At 49.3% G+C, this 10,716-nt stretch overlaps 1 protein-coding gene across 7 annotated transcripts in view; it reads right to left on the bottom strand.

Annotated features, from left to right (window-relative positions):
• LOC120986730 (monocarboxylate transporter 13-like) overlaps positions 1 to 10,649 on the bottom strand; it is a 144,714-nt gene extending 134,065 nt beyond the window's left edge. Inside the window, exons 1-2 of one of the 7 annotated variants that reach the window (XM_040415436.1) lie at positions 10,528 to 10,610; positions 10,135 to 10,164 (exon numbers count right to left, since the gene is read on the bottom strand). The gene's annotated coding sequence lies outside the window, so the exon portion shown is untranslated. The other 6 variants (XM_040415442.1, XM_040415439.1, XM_040415440.1 and 3 more) reach the window with 6 other exon arrangements.
• Positions 10,650 to 10,716: the final 67 nt, after the last annotated feature.

Raw genomic sequence — 10,716 nt, forward strand, 5'->3', positions numbered from 1 at the left:
CACCTATGTACAGCCTATACATATATACAGCCTATATCTATTTACAAACGCAAAAACACAAATGCAATAGCACTCTGCAACCAGCACTCCGCCCTGCCTCCTTGCTGGATGTTGAATGAGGCATTGGTGTACATTTTGGCCAAAGCGTAATAAGCCACTCACCACGTCAAGGTCGCCTCTATGAGTGGTCCCTAACACTAGTTCCTACCTGTTATGGGCCATGACAGCCACACAAAGTCCAGGGAGCACAGGTACAGCATGCACGCCAGGCACACTCTGCTTTTAACCCCGTCCGGTGCCGTTACAGCTTTCATCGGATCCAGGGATGCAAGTACCAACATGCATGCTGAGCCCACTATATACTTCTCCTGGAGCCAAATGGCTACTGCTAGGCGCTGTAAAAGTAGACTCCGTTTTATACTGACTTTAAAACCAGCCTCCAGGGCAGACTAACTGGTCAGGTGTGCGTGACTCCATGGAGATCGCCACGCCTCCAATATACAGTACAGACCAAAAGTTTGGACCCACCTTCTCATTCAAAGAGTTTTCTTTATTTTCATGACTATGAAGGCATCAAAACTATGAATTAACACATGTGGAATTATATACATAACAAACAAGTGTGAAACAACTGAAAATAGGTCATATTCTAGGTTCTTCAAAGTAGCCACCTTTTGCTTTGATTACTGCTTTGCACACTCTTGGCATTCTCTTGATGAGCTCCAAGAGGTAGTCCCCTTGATGAGTTTCAAGAGGAGACGGGTGGTGACAGTCTTCATTTCTTATGCAGCACAATTACTTTATGTTTAATGGGAGGTTTTTTCTCCAATGCAGAGGAGTCTCTATGGCGGCCCGTTTCTCACCATCGCTTGCAAACATCTATATGGCATGGTGGGAACACCATTTTCTATTCTCTGATTCCAACCCATGGAGTGGATCCGTCCGGTGGCGCGGTCGCTACATCGATGACCTGCTCTTCGTTTGGTCGGGCGATGTGGCGGCCGTACCATCATTCGAATCCTTCCTCAATGCTAATAATTGCAATCTACGTTTTTCTTTAAATTCACATAAAACCCTAATATCCTTTTTGGATTTGTGTTTGGTGGGAGACGTGGGGGATGGGCGTGTACAGAGTCGCACGTATAGAAAAGTAACCGCAGGAAACACCTTCCTACATGCGGGATCCTGACGTCCTGCACACACTGTCCACAACATCCCTAGGGGCGAATATATCCGCGCTTTGCGTAATTGCTCCTCCAGTGAAACCTGTACTGAAGAAATGAAGACGGTCACCTCCCGTCTCCGCGCCAGGGATTATCCCAGCAGAACCGATCCAAGAAGATGGTTTCCACCGTGTCTCGGGACAATCTAATCTTTCCATACAATAAGCCCAAACTTGGTCATAAAGAGAAGCGAGTGATTTTCTCCACGAGTTATAGCTGTGAATACTCACAAATATGGAACATTGTCAAAAGACATCTTCATCTTCTCCAATATGACCAAGTCTGGGGTGTTCGATGTGTTGCCCGACGTGCTGTCACCAATATGGTGAGCCCCTCTCTATAGACCTGGGTCCGAGCCTGGCCGAGACACATAGGTAATTTTATATGTGGACATAAGGATGGGCCCACATATTCTGTCCACTAGTAACCACTCACACTATCCAGCAATACATCACATACGTGGTACACGGCATAACATGTTCCCTGTGTGATCTGCAGCACGTCGGGTGCAGATCTAACGGCTTAAAAGTCCGGATCTGCCGTCAGATCTCTGATGCACCCCATGCTACAATAAATAATGTTTCTGCCGCAAGTCTGCATTTCGCTGCGGTTCATAGTGGTAATACAGACAGCATGTCCGTACAAGGAGTGGAGAGGGTTAACAGACCAAGCCGAGGCCGTGATCACAAGCTGCTCAATCGCGAGCGCTTCTGGATCTTCTAATTAGGCTGACGGATCCCGTCAGGACTGAAGCGGCGTCCTGATACTATCCTACATTACTAACACTTATACTTCCCTTTTTATTATTGTAGTTTGTAGATTTTATCTTCCTTTCTGTGTCTCTTGGCGCGTTGTCCTTGTGCTGCACTTTACCTGTGGAGGACGTCATCAGGAGGAGCGTCCTGCACCGGATCTCAGGGGGTCACTGTTTAGTCTCGATCACCTCCCACTGATCCACATCATGACTAAGGATCCGCACCCACAGTGATCCGAAACCGCTCCCTTCTCTGCATCGCTGTACGTTGGGTTTTATCTGCCGGGATCAAATAAAAGCCTCAAGTATTTTCAGTGAAGCCGGACCGTCTTTCTTTCTATTTTAACCCTTGCTTTGTTACTGCAAAAAAATGATTAAAGGGTTTCTATCACTTCATATGACATAATTAGCTGGCAGACACTAGCGATCTGCTAGTGTCTGCTCTGGCCAACCATCCTACTATAATCACTTGTGGGGCAGCGGTTTTGCTAAAAAACTAACTTTTATAAATATGCTAATGAGCCTCTAGGTGCTATGTGGGCGTCATTAGCACCTAGAGGCTCCGTCTACCTTCATACACAGCGGCCGCCCAGCACGTCCCTCCAGCCCGCCCATGTCCTCCTCCGTGTGACGCAGCGGCCGAATTCTCGCGCATGCGCCGTGCGCGGCTGTATTCGGCGCATTAGAGATGTCTGAGCTCGGAGCGGTCAGACATTCAATGCGCATGCGCGGCTGTATTCGGCGCATGCGCATTGAATGTCTGACCGCTCCGAGCTCAGACATCTAATGCGCCGAATACAGCCGCGCACGGCGCATGCGCGAGAATTCGGCCGCTGCGTCACACGGAGGAGGACATGGGCGGGCTGGAGGGACGTGCTGGGCGGCCGCTGTGTATGAAGGTAGACGGAGCCTCTAGGTGCTAATGACGCCCCCATAGCACCTAGAGGCTCATTAGCATATTTATAAAAGTTAGTTTTTTAGCAAAACCGCTGCCCCACAAGTGATTATAGTAGGATGGTTGGCCAGAGCAGACACTAGCAGATCGCCAGTGTCTGCCAGCTAATTATGTCATATGAAGTGATAGAAACCCTTTAAAATGGAAAAAATAAAATTTTGAAATTTCATATCCATTTTCAATTAATTCTTGTGAAACACCTAAAGGGTTAACAAGGTTTGTAAAACCAGTTTTGAAAAACTTGAGGGGTGTAGTTTGTAAAATGGGGTCACTTTTTTGGAGTTTCTACTCTAGGGGTGCATCAGGGGGGCTTCAAATGGGACATGGTGTCAAAAAAACAGTCCAGCAAAATCTGCCTTCCAAAGACTGTATGGCATTCCTTTCCTTCTGCGCCCTGCCGTGTGCCCGTACAGCGGTTTACGACCACATATGGGGGGTTTCTGTAAACTACAGAATCAGGGCCATAAATAATGAGTTTAGTTTGGCTGTTAACCCTTGCTTTGTAACTGGTAAAAAAGGATTTAAATGGAAAATCTGCCAAAAAAGTGCAATTTAGAAATGTTATTTCTATTTTCCATTAATTCTTGTGGAACACCTAAAGGGTTAACAAAGTTTGTAAAATCAGTTTTGAATACATTGAGGGGTGTAGTTTGTAAAATGGGGTCATTTTTGGGCGGTTTCTATTATGTAAGCCTCACAAAGTGACTTCAGACCTGAACTGGTCCTTAAAAAGTGGGTTTTGGAAATTTTCTGAAAAATTTCAAGATTTGCTTCTAAACTTCTAAGCCTTGTAACATCCCCCAAAAAATAAAATGTCATTCCCAAAATGATCCAAACATGAAGTAGACATATGGGGAAGGTAAAGTAATAACTATTATATGAGGTATCACTATCTATTTTAAAATCAGAGAAATTGAAATTTGGAAAGTTGCGAACCAAACCCACCGATCGGTTCATCTAATATTCCAAACCCACGAAACTCTCCATCTAATGCTCCAAACCCACCGACCGGTCCATCTAATGCTTCAAACCCACTGACCGGTCCATCTAATTCTCCAAACCCACTGACCGGTCCATCTAATGCTTCAAACCCACCGACCGGTCCATCTAATACTCCAAACCCACCGACCGGTCCATCTAATGCTCCAAACCCACCAAACTCTCCAGCTAATGCTCCAGACCCAAAAACCTCTCCATCTAATGCTTCAAACCCACCGACCGGTCCATCTAATGCTCCAAACCCACCGACCAGTCCATCTAATGCTCCAAACCCACCAAACTCTCAATCTAATGCTCGAAACCGACTAACCAGTCCATCTAATACTCCAAACCCACCGACCGGTCCATCTAATGCTCCAAACCCACCGACCGGTCCATCTAATGCTCCAAACCCACCAAACTCTCCATCTAATGCTCCAAACCTACTGACCAGTCCATCTAATGCTCCAAACCCACCGACCGGTCCATCTAATGCTCCAAACCCACCAAACTCTCCATCTAATGCTCCAAACCCACCGACCAGTCCATCTAATGCTCCAAACCCACCAAACTCTCCATCTAATGCTCCAAACCCACTGACCAGTCCATCTAATACTCCAAACCCACCGACCGGTCCATCTAATGCTCCAAACCCACCAAACTCTCCATCTAATGCTCCAAACCCACCGACCAGTCCATCTAATGCTCCAAACCCACCAAACTCTCCATCTAATGCTCCAAACCCACTGACCAGTCCATCTAATACTCCAAACCCACCGACCGGTCCATCTAATGCTCCAAACCCACCAAACTCTCCATCTAATGCTCCAAACCCACCGACCAGTCCATCTAATGCTCCAAACCCACCAAACTCTCCATCTAATGCTCCAAACCCACCGACCGGTCCATCTAATGCTCCAAACCCACCAACCAGTCCATCAATTGCTCCAAACCCACTGACCAGTCCATCTAAAACTCCAAACTCACCGATCGGTCCATCTAATACTCCAAACCCACCGACCGGTCCATCTAATGCTCCAAACCCACCAAACTCTCCATCTAATGCTCCAAACCCACCGACCAGTCCATCTAATGCTCCAAACCCACCAAACTCTCCATCTAATGCTCCAAACCCACCAACTGGTCCATCTAACGCTCCAAACCCACCAACCGGTCCATCTAATGCTCCAAACCCACCGACCGGTCCATCTAATGCTCCAAACCCACCGATCGGTCCATCTAATACTCCAAACCCACCGACCGGTCCATCTAATGCTCCAAACCCACCGACCTGTCCATCTAATGGTCCAAACCCACCAACCTGTCCAAAGTTCATAGATTATCGGTATCGGCCCTAAAAAATCAATATCGGTCGATCCCAACTCCAAACCCACCGAGCGGTCGATCTAATGCTCCAAACCCACCGACCGGTCCATCTAATGCTCCAAACCCACCGACCAGTCCATCTAATGCTCCAAACCCACCAAACTCTCCATCTAATGCTCCAAACCCACTGACCAGTCCATCTAATGCTCCAAACCCACTGACCGGTCCATCTAATGTTCCAAACCCACCAAACTTTCCAGCTAATGCTCCAAACCCACCGACCAGTCCATCTAATACTCCAAACCCACCGACCGGTCCATCTAATGCTCCAAACCCACCAAACTCTCCAGCTAATGCTCCAAACCCAAAAACCTCTCCATCTAATGCTCCAAACCCACCAAACTCTCCATCTAATGCTCCAAACCCACCGACCGGTCCATCTAATGCTCCAAACCCACCAACCAGTCCATCAATTGCTCCAAACCCACTGACCAGTCCATCTAAAACTCCAAACTCACCGATCGGTCCATCTAATACTCCAAACCCACCGACCGGTCCATCTAATGCTCCAAACCCACCAAACTCTCCATCTAATGCTCCAAACCCACCGACCGGTCCATCTAATGCTCCAAACCCACCAAACTCTCCATCTAATGCTCCAAACCCACCGACCAGTCCATCTAATGCTCCAAACCCACCAAACTCTCCATCTAATGCTCCAAACCCACCAACTGGTCCATCTAACGCTCCAAACCCACCAACCGGTCCATCTAATGCTCCAAACCCACCGACCGGTCCATCTAATGCTCCAAACCCACCGATCGGTCCATCTAATACTCCAAACCCACCGACCTGTCCATCTAATGCTCCAAACCCACCGACCGGTCCATCTAATGCTCCAAACCCACCGACCTGTCCAAAGTTCATAGATTATCGGTATCGGCCCTAAAAAATCAATATCGGTCGATCCCAACTCCAAACCCACCGAGCGGTCGATCTAATGCTCCAAACCCACCGACCGGTCCATCTAATGCTCCAAACCCACCGACCAGTCCATCTAATGCTCCAAACCCACCAAACTCTCCATCTAATGCTCCAAACCCACTGACCAGTCCATCTAATGCTCCAAACCCACTGACCGGTCCATCTAATGTTCCAAACCCACCAAACTTTCCAGCTAATGCTCCAAACCCACCGACCAGTCCATCTAATACTCCAAACCCACCGACCGGTCCATCTAATGCTCCAAACCCACCAAACTCTCCAGCTAATGCTCCAAACCCAAAAACCTCTCCATCTAATGCTCCAAACCCACCAAACTCTCCATCTAATGCTCCAAACCCACCGACCGGTCCATCTAATGCTCCAAACCCACCAACCAGTCCATCAATTGCTCCAAACCCACTGACCAGTCCATCTAAAACTCCAAACTCACCGATCGGTCCATCTAATACTCCAAACCCACCGACCGGTCCATCTAATGCTCCAAACCCACCAAACTCTCCATCTAATGCTCCAAACCCACCGACCAGTCCATCTAATGCTCCAAACCCACCAAACTCTCCATCTAATGCTCCAAACCCACCGACCGGTCCATCTAATGCTCCAAACCCACCAAACTCTCCATCTAATGCTCCAAACCCACCAACTGGTCCATCTAACGCTCCAAACCCACCAACCGGTCCATCTAATGCTCCAAACCCACCGACCGGTCCATCTAATGCTCCAAACCCACCGATCGGTCCATCTAATACTCCAAACCCACCGAGCGGTCGATCTAATGCTCCAAACCCACCGACCGGTCCATCTAATGCTCCAAACCCACCGACCAGTCCATCGAATGCTCCAAACCCACCGACCAGTCCATCTAATGCTCCAAACCCACCAAACTCTCCATCTAATGCTCCAAACCCACCAACTGGTCCATCTAACGCTCCAAACCCACCAACCGGTCCATCTAATGCTCCAAACCCACCGACCTGTCCATCTAATGCTCCAAACCCACCGACCTGTCCATCTAATGCTCCAAACCCACCGACCTGTCCATCTAATGCTCCAAACCCACCGACCTGTCCAAAGTTCATAGATTATCGGTATCGGCCCTAAAAAATCAATATCGGTCGATCCCAACTCCAAACCCACCGAGCGGTCGATCTAATGCTCCAAACCCACCGACCGGTCCATCTAATGCTCCAAACCCACCGACCTGTCCATCTAATGCTTCAAACCCACCGACCGGTCCATCTAATGCTCCAAACCCACCGACCGGTCCATCTAATGCTCCAAACCCACGAAACTCTCCATCTAATGCTCCAAACCCACTGACCAGTCCATCTAATGCTCCAAACCCACTGACCGGTCCATCTAATGCTCCAAACCCACCAAACTTTCCAGCTAATGCTCCAAACCCACCGACCAGTCCATCTAATACTCCAAACCCACCGACCGGTCCATCTAATGCTCCAAACCCACCAAACTCTCCAGCTAATGCTCCAAACCCAAAAACCTCTCCATCTAATGCTCCAAACCCACCAAACTCTCCATCTAATGCTCCAAACCCACCGACCGGTCCATCTAATGCTCCAAACCCACCAACCAGTCCATCAATTGCTCCAAACCCACTGACCAGTCCATCTAAAACTCCAAACTCACCGATCGGTCCATCTAATACTCCAAACCCACCGACCGGTCCATCTAATGCTCCAAACCCACCAAACTCTCCATCTAATGCTCCAAACCCACCGACCAGTCCATCTAATGCTCCAAACCCACCAAACTCTCCATCTAATGCTCCAAACCCACCAACTGGTCCATCTAACGCTCCAAACCCACCAACCGGTCCATCTAATGCTCCAAACCCACCGACCGGTCCATCTAATGCTCCAAACCCACCGATCGGTCCATCTAATACTCCAAACCCACCGACCGGTCCATCTAATGCTCCAAACCCACCGACCTGTCCATCTAATGGTCCAAACCCACCAACCTGTCCAAAGTTCATAGATTATCGGTATCGGCCCTAAAAAATCAATATCGGTCGATCCCAACTCCAAACCCACCGAGCGGTCGATCTAATGCTCCAAACCCACCGACCGGTCCATCTAATGCTCCAAACCCACCGACCAGTCCATCTAATGCTCCAAACCCACCAAACTCTCCATCTAATGCTCCAAACCCACTGACCAGTCCATCTAATGCTCCAAACCCACTGACCGGTCCATCTAATGTTCCAAACCCACCAAACTTTCCAGCTAATGCTCCAAACCCACCGACCAGTCCATCTAATACTCCAAACCCACCGACCGGTCCATCTAATGCTCCAAACCCACCAAACTCTCCAGCTAATGCTCCAAACCCAAAAACCTCTCCATCTAATGCTCCAAACCCACCAAACTCTCCATCTAATGCTCCAAACCCACCGACCGGTCCATCTAATGCTCCAAACCCACCAACCAGTCCATCAATTGCTCCAAACCCACTGACCAGTCCATCTAAAACTCCAAACTCACCGATCGGTCCATCTAATACTCCAAACCCACCGACCGGTCCATCTAATGCTCCAAACCCACCAAACTCTCCATCTAATGCTCCAAACCCACCGACCGGTCCATCTAATGCTCCAAACCCACCAAACTCTCCATCTAATGCTCCAAACCCACCGACCAGTCCATCTAATGCTCCAAACCCACCAAACTCTCCATCTAATGCTCCAAACCCACCAACTGGTCCATCTAACGCTCCAAACCCACCAACCGGTCCATCTAATGCTCCAAACCCACCGACCGGTCCATCTAATGCTCCAAACCCACCGATCGGTCCATCTAATACTCCAAACCCACCGACCTGTCCATCTAATGCTCCAAACCCACCGACCGGTCCATCTAATGCTCCAAACCCACCGACCTGTCCAAAGTTCATAGATTATCGGTATCGGCCCTAAAAAATCAATATCGGTCGATCCCAACTCCAAACCCACCGAGCGGTCGATCTAATGCTCCAAACCCACCGACCGGTCCATCTAATGCTCCAAACCCACCGACCAGTCCATCTAATGCTCCAAACCCACCAAACTCTCCATCTAATGCTCCAAACCCACTGACCAGTCCATCTAATGCTCCAAACCCACTGACCGGTCCATCTAATGTTCCAAACCCACCAAACTTTCCAGCTAATGCTCCAAACCCACCGACCAGTCCATCTAATACTCCAAACCCACCGACCGGTCCATCTAATGCTCCAAACCCACCAAACTCTCCAGCTAATGCTCCAAACCCAAAAACCTCTCCATCTAATGCTCCAAACCCACCAAACTCTCCATCTAATGCTCCAAACCCACCGACCGGTCCATCTAATGCTCCAAACCCACCAACCAGTCCATCAATTGCTCCAAACCCACTGACCAGTCCATCTAAAACTCCAAACTCACCGATCGGTCCATCTAATACTCCAAACCCACCGACCGGTCCATCTAATGCTCCAAACCCACCAAACTCTCCATCTAATGCTCCAAACCCACCGACCAGTCCATCTAATGCTCCAAACCCACCAAACTCTCCATCTAATGCTCCAAACCCACCGACCGGTCCATCTAATGCTCCAAACCCACCAAACTCTCCATCTAATGCTCCAAACCCACCAACTGGTCCATCTAACGCTCCAAACCCACCAACCGGTCCATCTAATGCTCCAAACCCACCGACCGGTCCATCTAATGCTCCAAACCCACCGATCGGTCCATCTAATACTCCAAACCCACCGAGCGGTCGATCTAATGCTCCAAACCCACCGACCGGTCCATCTAATGCTCCAAACCCACCGACCAGTCCATCTAATGCTCCAAACCCACCTGTCACCTCCATCACCTTATCTTTGTAGACTATCGCACCGGTCACCTCTACCTTGCAGACTATCGCACCTGTCACCTCCACCTTGCAGACTATCGCACCGGTCACTTGCAGACTATCGCACCGGTCACCTCTACCTTGCAGACTATCGCACCTGTCACCTCTACCTTGCAGACTATCGCACCGCTCATTTGCAGACTATCGCACCGGTCACTTGCAGACTATCGCACCGGTCACTTGCAGACTATCGCACCGGTCACCTCTACCTTGCAGACTATCGCACCTGTCACCTCTACCTTGCAGACTATCGCACCGCTCACTTGCAGACTATCGCACCGGTCACTTGCAGACTATCGCACCGGTCACCGGTACCTTGCAGACTATCGCACCTGTCACCTCTACCTTGCAGACTATCGCACCTGTCACCCCTACCTTGCAGACTATCGCACCGGAGAGGCTCGCCTCCAGACTCCCGCTCACATGTCCTGCTCTCACTCCCGGTCACGCTGAGGTTACTTCATTAATATTCATGACAAGAACTGACCAATAAAACGTCGCGAGTGTGAGACCTGCACCTGTAGCTCCGCCTACTTAAACCCCTGACCCGGCAGTGATCAGGATAGATTGCGTTCCAGC

The sequence above is a fragment of the Bufo bufo genome, chromosome 1, assembly GCF_905171765.1.
Source record: "Bufo bufo chromosome 1, aBufBuf1.1, whole genome shotgun sequence".
In the NCBI taxonomy this organism is placed as follows: domain Eukaryota; kingdom Metazoa; phylum Chordata; class Amphibia; order Anura; family Bufonidae; genus Bufo; species Bufo bufo.